General features: G+C 37.2%; 1 protein-coding gene and 1 long non-coding RNA gene across 3 annotated transcripts in view; both read right to left on the bottom strand.

Moving 5' to 3' along the window:
- CMTR1 (cap methyltransferase 1) overlaps window positions 1-16,693 on the bottom strand; it is a 58,499-nt gene that overhangs the window by 12,861 nt on the left and 28,945 nt on the right. The gene's annotated exons all lie outside the window — the stretch shown is intronic.
- LOC309637643 lies at window positions 1,886-16,691 on the bottom strand. Its single transcript, XR_014250716.1, has 2 exons — window positions 10,272-16,691; window positions 1,886-9,952 (listed from the first exon to the last, which is right to left on the bottom strand). It is a non-coding gene; the product is annotated as an uncharacterized lncRNA (long non-coding RNA).

Raw genomic sequence — 16,693 nt, forward strand, 5'->3', positions numbered from 1 at the left:
AGTGGAATTGCTGGATCACATGCTGGATCAGTTTTTTGAGGAACCTCCACACTGTTTTCCACAGTAGCTGCACCAATTTACATTCTCACCAACAGTGTAGTAGGGTTTCCTTTTCTCCACATCCTCACCAACATATGTTGTTTGATGATGGCCATTCTGACAAGTGCAAGGTGATCTCATTTGATTTGCATTTCTCTGATTATTAGTGATACTGAGCACCTTTTCATATGCCTGTTGGCCATCTGTATGTCTTCCTTGGGAAAATGTCTATTCAGGTCTTCTGCCCATTTTTTTAATTGGATGGTTTGTTTTTAATGATACTTGAATTATATGAACTGTTTCCATATTTTGGATATTAACCTTTTATCAGTCATATCGTTTGCAAATATTTTCTCCCATTCGGTAGGTTGTCTTTTCATTTTGTTGGTTTCCTTTGCTGTGCAAAAGCTTTTAAGTTTAATTAGGTCGAATTTCTTTATTTTTGTTTCCTTTGCCTTAGGACCTGATTCCCCCCAAAATTTCTATACTTTATGTCAAAGAGTGTGCTGCCCTTGTTTTCTTCTAGTTTTATGGTTTCCGGTCTTACATGGGTCTTTAATCCATTTTGAGTTTATTTTTGTATATGGTGTGAGAAAACGTTCTAATTTCATTCTCTTACATGTAGCTGACCAGTTTTCCCAGCACCACTTATTGAAGAGACTGTCTTTTCTCCATTGTATATTCTTGTATATTCTTGCTTTGTCATAGATTAATTGACAAAATATAAAGGGAAAATCTAGAAAGCAGTCAGAGAAAAAAGGGCACATGACATACAGAGAAACAATGATAAGAATAATGGCTGACTTCTCATCAAGAACAAGAAAGGCAGAGAATAGTGGAACAATATCTTTAAAGTGCTGAAAGAAAAATGCCTCAAATTCTAAATTCAATGAAAATATCCTTTGAAAGAGAAATAAATGTATTTTCAAAAGACAAAAGCTGAAGGAATTATTCTCCAACAGACTTGCACTAAAAAAGTAATTCTAAAAGAAATTCTTTAGGCTTAGGGAAATATTCCATTTATGTATATACCACATTTTCTTTATCCATTCACCTGTCAATGGACATTTAGGTTGTTTCCAAATCTTGGTTATTGTGAATAATGCTGCAGTGAACATTGGTGTGGGGGAGGGGGGGCTCATATCTTTTTGTGATCCTAATTTCAGTTCTTTTGGATAAATACTCAGAAGTAGAATTGCTGGATCATATGGTAGTTGTTTTTTTCTTTATTGCACTGACTAGTTCCTCCAGTATAATATTGAATTGAAGTGGTGAAAACAGACATCTTCGCCTTATTCTTGATTTTAAGTATAAAGTATTTAACCATTAAGTATGATGTTAGAGCTGTAGGCAGGTTTCTTGTAGATGTCCTTTATCAGACTGACAAAGTTTTCTTCTATTCCTAGTTTGCTGAGAGTCTTTAATCATGAATGGATGTTTAATTTTGTCAAATAGTCTTTCTGTATCTATAAAAATTATTATATTATTTTTCTTCTTTATTCCTTTAATACAGTGAAGTACAATGAATGACTTTCAAGGTATACAGATCTTGCATTTTTAGATAAACTCCAGCTAGTCACGAGTATCACTCATATATATTGCTAAATTTGATTTACTAACATTTTATTAAGGATTTTTATGTCTATGTTCATGAGGGGTATTAATCTATAAATCTGTAGTCTCTTGAAGTTTTTGTCTTGTTTAAATATCTATATATTTAAATGCTATAAATTTCCCTTTATTAATCCCTTTTTAATTCCTTTAAATATATATATATATATAAAGGAATATATATATTTATCTAGTCATCTGTCAATGGACATTAAAAGGCATATAAATTGGAAAGGAAAGCATAAAATTATTTATTTGCAGAAGACATGGTTATATATGTAAAAAATCTTAATGAATCTACCAAACTACTAGAACTAATAAGTAAATTAAGCATTCACACAAAATACGTAGTCAATATACAAAAATCAATTGTATTTCCATATACTAGCAATGAACAATTAGAAAAGGAAATTTTTAAAACACCATTTACAATAGCATCCAAACCCATAAAATTCTTAGAAATAAATTTAACAAAAGATGTATAATACCTCTATACTGAAAACTATAAAACTGCTGAGAAACATTAAAGAACCTAAATAAATGGTTATTTTTTGGTTCATGTATGGGGAGATTCAATATTGTTAAGATGTCAATTCTCCCCCAAATTGACCTATAAATTTAATGTAATCTCCATCAAAAATCCAGCAGGCCTACTGTAGCAATTGAAAAGCTGATTCTAAAATTTATATGGAAATGCAAAACAAGACAAAAAAAACACCTGGACTAGCCAACACAATCTTGAAAAAGAAGAACAAAGATTGAGAACATATACTATCTGATCTCAAGATGACTTTTTTCAAGGTATAGTCATCAAGAAAACATAACAAAGGACAGACAAACAGATTAATGGAACAAAACAGAGTGCCCTGGATGAAATCACACATATACAGTCAAGTAATTTTCAACAAGGGTGCCAAAGCAATTAAATGGGAAAAGGAAAAGTATTTTCAACAAATGGTGCTAGAACTGGGTATCTATAAGGAAAAAAAGAACTCTGACCACTACATCATACCATATACAAAAATTAATTTCAGATGGATTATGGACCTTAACATATAAGCTAAAACTATAAAACTTCTAGATGAAAACAGGAGAATATTTTCATGACTTTAGTATAAGTGAAAAATTTTTAGAGAGAAAACAAAAATCACCAACAAAAAGAAAAAACTGATAAACTGGATTTCAGCAGCAAAATTTAAAACTTCTAGGCAACTGAATTGAAAAGGAAGAAGTAAAATTATCTCAGTTCGCAGATGACAGACCTTTTATGCAAAAAACCCTGAAGATTCCACAATAAACTGTTATAATAATCAAATTTCAGCCAACTTTCAGGATACAAAATCAACAGACAAAAATCAGTCACATCTCTATACACTAACAATGAACAATCTGAAAATGAAATTAACAACTCTATCTCCAATAGCATCAAAAACAATAAAATACTGAGGAATAAAATCAAGGAAGTGAAAGACCTGTACACTGAAAGCTACATAATGCTGCTGAACGAAATGAAAAGAAACATAAATAAATGGAAGGACATGCTGTGTTCATGGACTGGAAGACTTAATATTGTTAACATGACAATACTACCCGAAGCAATCTACAGATTCAATACAATCCCTACCAAAATCCCAATGGCAGTTTCTGCAGAAATAGAAAAATCCATCCTAGAAATCATATGGAAACTCAGAGGACCCCAAATAGCCAAAACAATACTGCAAATGAAGAACAAAGCTGGGGACCTCATATATCCTGAATTCAAAAAAACTTACTACAACACTGCAGTAAACAGTGTGGTACTGGTACCAAGACCAATGGAACAGAATAGAGAGCTCAGAAATAACCCTCACATATATGATCAAATGATTTTCAACAAGAGTGCCAAGGCATTCCATGGGGAATGGATAGTCTTTTCAACAAATGGTGCTGGGAAAACTGGATATCCACATGCAAAAGAATAAAGTTAGACTCTTACTTTACACCATCTATAAAAATCAATTCAAAATGGATCAAAGACCTAAACATAAGAGCTTAAACTATGAAACTCTCAGAAGAAAACACAGGGAAAAGCTTCATGACACTGGATTTAGCAATGGACTTGAAGCATTGGCAATAAAAGAAAAAAACAGATAAAATGGACTACATCAAAATTTAAAACTTCTGTGCATCAAAGGACACAATCAATATAGTAAAAAAAACAACCCACAGAATGAGAGAAAATATTTTCAAATCATATATCTGATTAACGGATTAATACCCAGAATGTATAAAGAACTCCTATAACTCAACAACAAAAATCAAACAAACCAATTTAAAAATGGGCAGGGCTTCCCTAGTGGCGCAGTGGTTAAGAATCCGCCTGCCAATGCAGGGGACACGGGTTCGATCCCTGGCCTGGGAAGATTCCACATGCCGCAGAGCAACTAAGCCTGTGCACCACAACTACTGAGCCTGCACTCTAGAGCCCACAAGCCACAACTACTGAGCCCACGTGCCACAACTACTGAAGCCCACACGCCTAGAGTCTGTGCTCTGCAACGAGAAGCCACAACAATGAGAAGCCCACGCACCGCAACGAAGAGTAGCCCCCAATCGCTGCAACTAGAGAAAGCCCATGCATAGCAATGAAGACCCAACACAGCCAAAAATAAAAACAAATAAATAAATTTATTTAAAAAAATTTTTTTTCATTAAAGAATCTGCCTGCCAATGCAAGGGACATGGGTTTGAGCCCTGGTCTGGGAAGATCCCACATGCCGCAGAGCAACTAAGCCCGTGAGCCACAACTACTGAAGCCCACACACCTAGAGCCCATGCTCCACAACAAGAGAAGCCACTGCAATGAGAAGCCCATGCACCACAACAAAGAGTAGCCCCCGCTCACTGCAGCTAGAGAAAGCCCGCACACAGCAATGAAGACCCAACGCAGCCAAAAAAAAATAAATACAATAAATTTATAAAAAAAGAAAAAAAAATGGGCAAAGGGAGGTGTGGTCACGATGGCAGAGTAGGAAGACCCTGAGCTCACCTCTTCACATGGGACACCAAAATTACAATTATTTAGAGAGCAACTGGCTATGAGAACAACCTGAAGACTACCAGAAGAGATTTTTTAGATATAAAGAAGAAACCACGATGAAATGGGTACTAGGGGTGGAGATGTGGTATAGTCAAGACCCACACCCCTGGGTAGGTAACTCACAAATGGAAGGATAATCACAACTGCCCAGGTTCTCCCCAAGGACTGAGGCATCTGAGCCCTGGATTGGATTCCCCAGCCCAGGGGCTTTGCACCAGGAAGATGAGCCCCATAATGCCTGGCTTTGAAGGCCAGTGGGGCTTACTTACAAGAGAGCTGGAGGGCTGTAGGAGACAGAGACTCCACTCTTAAAGGGCACATGCAAATTCTCACATACTCCCAAGTCCCAGCACTCAGGCAGTAATTGTAAAGGAGCCTGGGTGAGACCCACTTGGTGATCTTGGAGAGTCTCCCAGAGAGACAGGAGGACACTGGGACTCCTCCTGGGGACACAGATGCTGACAACAGCCATTTTGGGGGAGCTTATTCTACCATGAGGACAGTGGTGTGTGCAAGTGCCATTTTGGTGTCCTCCCTCTACCTGTTAGTGCGGGGGGCTTGCGCGCCCACCAATGGGCTAGCACCAGTCCTGAGACCCCCCCCCCAGCCCCTTCTGACAGCTGCCCTAGGACTCAGCCCCATCCACAAGCAGCCAGCACCAGCCCCTGGTCCCCCAGGGCCCCACCCACCAGAGGGTCAGCACCAGCCCCAGGACCCTCCTGGGACAGGCAGTCAGCCACAATGGGACCCAGCCCCGCCCATGAGCAAGCTGGTAACTACCACACAAGGTAGGGCCTGGCAGCCAACCGGGTCAGGGGTCCCCCCACCTAACAGCACACCCACAATAGTCAGCCCTGCCACAACCGAAGGGCCCATGCAGACCACAGCCCTAGAGCCCATACCTCTAGTGACCAGAGAGGAGTGTGCTGCTGGGCCCCATATGACATCTCCTATATAAGGCCACTTCTCCAAGGTCGGGAAACGTAACCAACCTACCTAATACACAGAAATAAACAGAGAATCAGGCAAAGTGAGGAATATATCCCGAATGAAGACATAAGGCAAAACCCCAGAAGAATTAAGCGAGGTGGAGATAAGCAATCTACCCAATCAAGGGTTCAAGGTAATAATCATAAGGAAGCTTAATGAACTCAGTGAATGGATGAACACAGTAAGAAGTTTAACAAAGAGTTTAAAAATATAAAGAAGAATCAAATGGAGCCGAAGAATATAATAACTTCAATAAAAAATACACTAGAAGGAATCAGCAGTGGATTAGATGATACAGAGAAACAGGTAAGTGAACTGGAAGACAGAATAGTATAAATCACCCCAGCTGAACAGAAAAAAGAAAAAAGAATTTTAAAAAATGAGGACAGTTTAAGAGAACTCTGGGACAACATCAATCATACTAACATTTGCATGATGGAGGTCCCAGAAGGAAAAAAGAGAGAAATGGGGGCAGAGAACTTATTTGAGGAGAAAATAGCTGAAAACGTCCCTAACCTAGGAAAGAAAACAGACATCCAGGAAACACAGAAGTCCAGGCAACACAGAGAGTCCCAAACAAGATGAACCCAAAGAGGTCAACACCAAGACACACTATAATTAAAATGGCAAAAATTAAAAGATAAAGACAGAATCTTAAAAGCTGCAAGAGAAGGGCAACTAGTTACATACATGGGAACTCCCATAAGACTGTCAGCTGACTTTTCAACAGAAAATTTGCAGACCAGAAGGGAGTGGCATAATATATTCAAAGTGATGAAAGGGAAAAAAAATCTACAACCAAGAATACTCTACCTTCCAAGAATATCATTCAGATTTGAAGGAGAGATAAAGATTTTTATAAACAAGCAAAAGCGGAGAGAGTTCAGCAACACTAAACCAGCTTTACAAGAAATGTTTAAAGGGACTTCTCAAAGCAGAAAAGGCCACAACTATAAATATGAAAATTAAAAAAGGAAAAATCCCATTGATAAAGGCAGATATACAGTAAAGTTAGCAAATCAGCCACTTATAAAGCTATTAGGAAGGGTTAAAGTCAAAAATAGTAAAATAATTTATATCCACAATAAGTAGTTAAGGGACACACAAACAGAAGGTACATAAAATATGATGTCAAAAATGTTAAACGTGGGAGGGGGAAGAGGGAAGTACAAATCCAAGGTTTTTAGAACGCATTCAAACTTAAGAGATCATCAACTTAATAATCATGTATATATATATATAGATTGTTATGTATTAACCTCATAGTAACCACAAACCAAAACCTTTTATAAATACACACAAATGAGAAAGGAATCCAAACATAACACTAAAGACAGTCATCAAATCACAAGGTAAGAGAGCAAAAGAAAAAGAAAGGAACCAAAAAGAACTACAAAAACAACCAGAAAACAGTGAACAAAATGGCAATAAGTACATACCTATCAATAATTACTTTAAATGCAAATGATCTAAATGCTCCAATCAAAAGACATGCAGTGGCTGAATGGATAAAAAAACAAGACCCACATATATGCTTCCTGTAAGACTCACTTCAGATCTAAAGACACACAGAGACTGAACGTGAGGGGATGGAAAAGATACTCCATGCAAATGGAAACTAAAAGAAAGCTGGGGTAGCTAGCTATACCCGTATCAGACAAAATAGACTCTAAAACAAAAACTGTAACAAGAGACAGAGAAGGACATTATACAGTGATAAAGGGATCAACCCAACAGGAAGATATAACAATTGTAAATATATATGCATACAACATAGGAGCACCTAAATACATACAGCAAATATTAACAAACATAAAGGGAGATACTGACAGTAACACAATAACAGTAGGGGACTTTAGCACCCCACTTACATCAATGGACAGATCATCCAGAAAGAAAATCAGTAAGGAAACACTGGCCTTATATAACACATTAGAACAGATTGACTCAATAGATATATACATAGAACATTCCATCCAAAAGCAGTAGAATACACATTATTTTCAGGTACACATGAAACATTCTCAGGATGGATCACATGCTAGGCCACAAACCGAGTCTCAATAAATTTATAAAGACTGAAATCATACCAAGCATTGTTTCCAACCACAAGGTATGAAATTGGAAATCAACTACATGAGAAAACTGCAAAAAACAAACACGTGGAGGCTAAACAGTATGCTACTAAACAACTAATGGGTCACTGAAGAAATCAAAGAGGAAATAAAAAATACCTAAAGACAAATGAAAATGGAAACACAATGATCCAAAAATCTATGGGACACAGCAAAAGCAGTTCTAAGGGGGAAATTTATAGCAATACAAGCCTACCTCAGGAAATAAGAAAAATATCAAACAATCTAACTGTACACCTCCTTTATGAACTAGAGAAAGAAGAAGAAACAAAACCCAAAGTTAGTAGAAGGAAAGAAAGATCAGAGCAGAAAGAAATGAAATAGAGGCTGAAGAAAACAATAGAAAAGATCAATGAAACTAAAAGCTAGTTCTTTGAAAAGATAAACAAAATTGATAAACTTTTAGCCAAATTCATCAAAAAAAAAGAGGGCCCAGATAAATAAAATCAGAAATGAAAGAGAAGTCACAACCGACACCACAGAAATACAAAGGAAATTTTAAAATTACTACAATTATATTGACAACCTAGGAAAAATGGATAAATTCCTAGAAATATACAATCTCTTAAGACTGAATTAAGAAGAAATAGAATCCATTGAATGAATGGATAAAGATGTGGTATATATATATATATATATATATATATATATATAATGGAATATTACTCAGCCATTAAAAAGAATGAAATAATGCCATTTGCAGCAACACGGATGGACCTAGAGATTATCATACTAAGCGAAGTAAGTCAGAAAGAGAAAGACAAATGCCATATGATATTACTTATATGTGGAATCTAAAATACGACACAAATGAACATATCTATGAAACAAAAACTGACTCACAGACATAGAGAACAGACTTGTGGTTGCCGGGGGGGAGTGCGGAGGGAGAGAGAAGGATTGGGAGTTTGCAATTAGCAGGTGCAAACTATTATATATAGGATGGATAAACAACAAGGTTCTACTGTATAGCACAGGGAAATATATTCAAAATCCTATGATAAACCGTAATGGAAAAGAATATGAAAAAGAATATATATATGTGTAACTGAGTCACTTTACTGTATAGCAGAAATTAAACACAACACTGTAAATCAACTATACTTCAATAAAACTTTTTTAAAAAGAAGAAATAGAAAATATGAACAGAGTGATTACCAATGATAAAACTGAATCAGTAAAAACAAACAAACAAAAAACCTCCCAACAAACAAAAGTCCAGGACCAGACAGCTTCACAGGTGAATTCTAACAAACATTTAAAGAAGAGTTAACACCTATCTTTCTCAAACTACTCTAAAAAACTGAAGAGAAAGGAATGCTTCTGAACTCATTCTACTAGGCCAGCATCACCCTGCTACCAAAACCAAAGACACCACACACAAAAAAACTGCAGGCTAAATATCACTTATAAACACAGATGCAAAAATCCTCAACAAAATATTAGCAAACTGAACTCAACAATACTTTAAAAAGATTATGACCATGATCAAATGGAATTTATCCCAGGGGTGCAAGGATGGTTCAATATCTGCAAATCAATCAACATAATACACCACATCAACAAATTGAATAAAAATCATATGATCATCTCCACAGATAAAGTTTTTGATAAAACTCAACATCCATTTATGATGAAAAAAACTCTCAACAAAGTTGGTAGAGAGAACATATCTCAACATAATAAAGGCCATAGATGACAAACCTACAGCCGACATCATACCCAACAGTGAAAAGCTGTAAATCTTTCCTCTAAGATCAGGAACAAGACAAGAGTGCCCACTCTCGCCACTTTTACTCAACATCATCGTATTGGAAGTCCTAGCCACAGCAGTGAAACAAGAAAAAGAAATAAAAGGTATCCAGATTGGACAGGAAGAAGTAAAATTGTTACTGTTTGCAGATGACATGATACTATATACAGAAAATCCTACAGATGCCACCAAAATGTTATTAGAATAAATGAACTCAGTAAAGTTGTAGGATACAAAATTAATATACTGAAATCTGTTGCATTTCTATACACTAACAACAAACTATCAGAAAGAGAAATTAAGAAAATACCATTTACAACTGCATCAAAAAGATAAAATACCAGGCTTCCCTGGTGGTGCAGTGGTTGAGAATCTGCCTGCCAATGCAGGGGACACGGGTTCAAGCCCTGGTCTGGGAAGATCCCACATGCCACGGAGCAACTGGGCCTGTGAGCCACAACTACTGAGCCTGCGCGTCTGGAGCCTGTGCTCCGCAACAAGAGAGGCCGCGATAGTGAGAGGCCCGCGCACCGCGATGAAGAGTGGCCCCCGCTCGCCGCAACTAGAGAAAGCCCACGCACAGAAACGAAGACCCAACACAGCTAAAAATAAATAAATAAATAAATAAATAAATTTATATAAAAAAAAAAGATAAAATACCTACAAATAAATCTAACCAAGGAGGTAAAAAGACGTGTACTCAGAAAACTATAAGACATTGATTCATTCAAGAAACTGAAGATAACAAAACCAAATGGAAAGACATACTTTCCATTTGGATGGAAGAATATTGGATTGGAAGAATGGATTCCAATGGGTTGGAAGAATATTGTTAAAATGACCATACTACCCAAGGCAATCTACAGAGTCAGTGCAATCCCTATCAAAATACCAATGGCATTTTTCACAGAACTAGAACAAATAATTCTAAAATTTGTGTGAAACCGTAAAAGACCGCAAATATCCAAAACAACCTTAGGAAGAAGAACAAAGCTGGAGGTGTCACACTCCCTAATTTCAAACTAGGGAAATAGGGTCAATTAATCTATGACAATGGAGGCAAGAATATACAATGGGGAAAAAACAGCCTCTTCAATAAATGGTGTTGGGAAAACTGGATAGCTACATGCAAAAGAATCAAACTGGTCTACTTTCTCACTCCATACACAAAAATGAAGTCAAAATAGATTAAAGACTTAAATATAAGTAAGACTTGAAACCATAAAACTTCCAGAAGAAAACACAGGCAGTATGCTCTTTGATGTCAGTCTGAGCAATTTTTTTTTTGATATGTCTCGTTAGGCAAGGGAAACAAAAACAAAAATAAACAAATGGCACTACGTCAAAAGCTAAAAGGCTTTTGCACAGCAATGGGAGGGAGATATTTGCAAACAATATATCTGATAAGGGGTTATAATCCAAAATATACAAAGAACTCATACAACTCAACATCAAAAAAAAAAAAAAAACCTAGATGAATGGATAAAGAAGATGTGGTGTATATATATACATAATGGAATATTACTCAACTATAAAAAAAGAATAATGCCATTTGCAGCAACATGGATGGACCTAGAGATTATCATACTAAGTGAGGTAAGTCAAAGACAAATATCATACTATATCAATTATATGTGGAATCTAAAAAAATTATGCATACGTACTTGTTTACAAAACAGACTAACAGAAACAGACTCACAGACACTGAAAACAAATTTATGGTTACCCAAGAGGGAAGAGGAGGGAAGTGATAAATCAGGAGTTTGGGATTATCAAATATAAACTATATAAAATAAATAACAAGGTCCTACTGTATAACACAGGAAACTATATTCAATATCTTGTAATAAACTATAATGGAAAAGAATCTGAAAAATAATACACGTTTTATATATATATAAAACTGAATCACTTTGCTGTACACTAGAAACTAACACAACATTGTAAATCAACTATACTTCAATTAAAAAAAAAAAACACCTGATTAAAAAATGGGCAGAGGATCTGAATAGACATTTTTCTGTGGAAGACATACAGATGAACAACAGACACATGAAAAGATCGTCACTAATCATCAAGAAAATGCAAATCAAAACCACAATGAGATATCACCTCCCCGTCAGAATAGCTGTTATTGAAAAGACAACAAATAACAAGTGTTGGCAAGGATATGGAGAAAAAGGAACATTCGTGCACTATTGTTAGGAATGTAAATTGGTACAGCCACTATGGAAAACAGTATGGAGGCTCCTCAAAAAATTAAAAATAGAACTACCATATGATCTAGCAATTCCACTTCTGGCTATTTTTCTGAAGAAAACATAAACACTAATTCAAAAAGATATATGCACCCCTATGTTCACTGCAGCATTATTTACAACAGCCAATATACAGAAGCAACCTAAGTGTCCATCAACAGATGAATAAAGAAGACGTGGTATATATACACAAAGGAATATTACTCAGCCATAAAAAAAGAATGAAATCTTGCCATTCGCAACAACATGGATGGACCTAGAGAGTACTATACTAAGTAAAATAAGTCAGAGAAAGATAAATACTGTATGACTTCACTTACGTGGAATCTAAAAAACAAAACAAATGAACAAACAGAACAGAAATAGACTCATAGATACAGAGAACAAACTGGTGGTTGCCAGAGGGGAGGGGAGTGGTGGGGGGATGAGTGAAATCAGAGAGGGAGATTAAGAGGTACATACTTCCAGTTATAAAATAAGCCACAAGATGCAATGTACAGCATAGAGAATATAGTCAATAATATAATAACTTTTTATGGTGACAGATGGTAACTAGATTTCGGTGAACATTTTGTAACGTATAAAAATATCAAATCACTATGTTGTACACCTAAAACTAATATGATATTGTAAGTCAATTATACTTCAATAAAAAATAAAATTTTAAAAATAAAAATGGGCAAAGGACTTGAATAGACATTTCTCCAAAGAAGATATACACACAGCCAATTTGCATATGAAAACATACTCAACATCATTACTCATTAGGCAAATGCAAACCAAAACTACAATGACCAGTTCAGACCCCTTAGGATGGCTAAAGTGTTGGTGAAGATGTGAAGAAATTGGAACCCTGGTGCATTGCTGGTCAGAATGTAAAATGGTGCAGCAATCCCACTTCCAGAGGTATACCCAGACAAACTGAAAGCAGGTACACAAACAGTTACTTTGCACACCAATATTCATGGCAGTATTACTCTCAATAGCTAAAAGGTGGGGAAAACCCAAATGTCCATCAACAGCTGAATGGATAAACAAAATGTGGTATATACATATAAAGAATTATTAACTAGCCTTTAAAAAGGAATGAAATCCGGACACATGCTACAACATGATGAATCTTGAAAACATTATGCTAAGGGAAATAGCCAGACACAAAAGGACAATTATTGTATGAATGCACTTATATGACGTACCTGCAATAAACAAATTCATAGAGATAGAAAATAACAGAGGGTACCAATGGCTGGGGATAAGGGGAATGGGAGTTATTGTTTCATAGGTACAGAGTTTCTGCTTTGGATGGTTAAAAAGTTCTGGAAATGCATCGTGGTGATGATTGCACAACAATGTGAATATACTTAATGCCACTGAATTATACATTTTAAAAAGGGTTAAAATGATAAATTTTATGTTATGTATGTATATTTTTAAATTTATTTATTTATATATTTATTTATTTATTTTTGGCCGTGTTGGGTCTTCATTGCTGTACGCGGGCTTTCTCTAGTTACAGTGAGGGGCGGCTACTCTTCATTGCGGTGTGCAGGCTTCTCGTTGTGGCTTCTCTTGTTGCAGAGCACGGGCTCTAGGCGTGCAGGCTTCAGTAGTTGTGGCACGTGGGCTCAGTAGTTGTGGCTTGCAGGCTCTAGAGCTCAGGCTCAGTAGTTGTGGTGCATGGGCTTAGTTGTTCCGCGGCATGTGGGATCTTCCCAGGCCAGGGCTCGAACCTGTGTCCCCTGCATTGGCAGGCAGATTCTTAACCACTGTGCCACCAGGGAAGCCCCCTGTTATGTATATTTTACAACTAAAAAAAGGACTCAAAAATTTTTTTAACTTCTGCTTATCAAAAGACACCATTAAGAAAATGAATAGGCAAACCACAGATTGGGGAAAGATATTCACAACACACCAGACTTGCATTCAGAATATATAAATAATTCCTACAACTTAATAAAAATGCAAATCAATTTACAGGTTGCTTAAACACTCTGTGCAGTTGGGAGCATTGAGAAGTCCAGTTTTGCCATGCGTCCACACACACCCATATCAGATGGCAGCATGGCTCAACAAAAAGAAGTCCAATTATTCAACATAGTTTTGGAAGATTTAGCCACAGCAATCAGAGAAGAAAAAGAAAAAAAAGGAATCCAAATCGGAAAAGAAGAAGTAAAGCTGTCACTGTTTGCAGATGACATGATACTATACATAGAGAATCCTAAAGATGCTACCAGAAAACTACTAGAGCTAATCAATGAATCTGGTAAAGTAGCAGGATACAAAATTAATGCACAGAAATCTCTTGCATTCCTATACACTAATGATGAAAAATCTGAAAGAGAAATTAAGGAAACACTCCCATTTACCACTGCAACAAGAAGAATAAAATACCTAGGAATAAACCTACCTAAGGAGACAAAAGACCCGTATGCAGAAAACTATAAGACACTGATGAAAGAAATTATAGATGATACAAACAGATGGAGAGACATACCATGTTCTTGGATTGGAAGAATCAACATTGTGAAAATGACTATACTACCCAAAGCAATCTACAGATTCAATGCAATCTCTATCAAACTACCAATGGCATCTTTCACAGAACTAGAACAAAAAATTTCACAATTTGTAAGGAAACACAAAAGACCCCGAATAGCCAAAGCAATCTTGGGAAGGAAAAACGGAGCTGGAGGAATCAGGCTCCCGGACTTCAGACTATACTACAAAGCTACAGTAATCAAGACAGTATGGGACTTCCCTGGTGGCACAGTAGTTAAGAATCCGCCTCCCACTGCAGGGGACACGGGTTTGAGCCCTGGTCCGGGAAGATCCCACATGCCACGGAGCAACTAAGCCCGTGCACCACAACTACTGAGCCTGTGCTCTAGAGCCCACAAGCCACAACTACTGAGCCCACGTGCTGCAACTACTGAAGCCCACGTGCTGCAACTACTGAAGCCCACGTGCCTAGAGCCCATGCTCCACAACAAGAGAAGCCACCGCAATAAGAAGCCCGCACACTGCAATAAAGAGTAGCCCCCGCTCACCACAACCAGAGAAAGCCCGCGCACAGCAACGAAGACCCAACACAGCCAAAAACAAATTAAAAAAAAAAAGACAGTATGGTACTGGCACAAAAACAGAAATATAGATCAATGGAACAGGCTAGAAAGCCCAGAGATAAACCCACGCACATATGGTCACCTTCTCTTTGATAAAGGAGGCAAGAATATACAATGGAGAAAAGACAGCCTCTTCAATAAGTGGTGCTGGGAAAACTGGACAGCTACATGTAAAAGAATGAAATTAGAACACTCCCTAACACCATACACAAAAATAAACTCAAAATGGATTAAAGACCTAAATGTAAGGCCAGACACTATAAAACTCTTAGAGGAAAACATAGGCAGAACACTCTATGACATAAATCACAGCAAGGCCCTTTTTGACCCACCTCCTAGAGAAATGGAAATAAGAACAAAAATAAACAAATGGGACCTAATGAAACTTAAAAGCTTCTGCACAGCAAAGGAAACCATAAACAAGATGAAAAGACAACCCTCAGAATGGGAGAAAATATTTCCAAATAAAGCAAATGACAAAGGATTAATCTCCAAAATTTACAAGCAGCTCATGCAGCTCAATATCAAAAAGACAAACAACCCAATCCAAAAATGGGCAGAAGACCTAAATAGACATTTCTCCAAAGAAGATATACAGATTGCCAACAAACACATGAAAGGATGCTCAACATCACTAATCGTTAGAGAAATGCAAATCAAAACTACAATGAGGTATCACCTCACACCAGTCAGAAAGAATGTCCATCATCAAAAAATCTACAAACAGTAAATGCTGGAGAGGGTGTGGAGAAAAGGGAACCCTCTTGCACTGTTGGTGGGAATGTAAATTGATAGAGCCACTATGGAGAACAGTATGGAGGTTCCTTTAAAAACTAAAAATAGAACTATCATATGACCCAGCAATCCCACTACTGGGCATATACCCTGAGAAAACCATAATTCAAAAAGAATCATGTACCACAATGTTCATTGCAGCTCTATTTACAATAGCCAGGACATGGAAGGAACTTCTCTGGGAGACTTGGGATTGTACTCTTAGAAATGACCTTTACAACACCTGTTTGGCCCTCCTAAGAAAGCACTTCTATTGATTCATTGCCACTATACAACTCTCCAACCTATCTAGAAAACTGTTCAATAAGGCTTGCCCACTTAGCAAACTGAGCCAACTGTCACAACTTTAAATTATCACCACTAACAGGGAAGGGGGAAAACAATTAATGAAGGTTAAAAAAAAAAAAAAAAACACCGGTATTCACATGGCCTATTTGGGGAACTCATGGACTGGAAAAAGCTTTGGTAACAGAAATTTCCAAAGCATGTTATATACTTGCTTTCCAGCCGTCTCTTGCTTCCAACCAGGGGACTTCACAGGGCAACAAATTATGATGGCCTTTTACAAATGGAAGCAATTAAAGGGAAGTTACTCCATCCTCTGAGGACACAGAACAAGTCTGCTCTCTGTCAAGTTTCACTATCATACTCAGGCTCCCATGGGCAGGGGTATGCCAGCCAGGCTCCCACTGGCCACCCTTGTGACAGAGCATGGGAGCAGGATGAAAGTCCTCAAGGTACCCAAAGTCCCAGGGAGCCCTGGAATGAGGAGACCAATCCCCGTTACCAACTTTTCAAAATTAACAAAGTGATACCAAGAGCCGGTCATTCAGTCCTTCATTCTCTGGTCTTTCTTGATAGCCCAGTGGTGCCAGCAAAAAAAAAAAGAAACAAAGAAAAAAACACATTGG

The sequence above is a fragment of the Balaenoptera physalus genome (assembly GCF_965194825.1).
Source record: "Balaenoptera physalus genome assembly, chromosome: 11".
Lineage (NCBI taxonomy): Eukaryota > Metazoa > Chordata > Mammalia > Artiodactyla > Balaenopteridae > Balaenoptera > Balaenoptera physalus.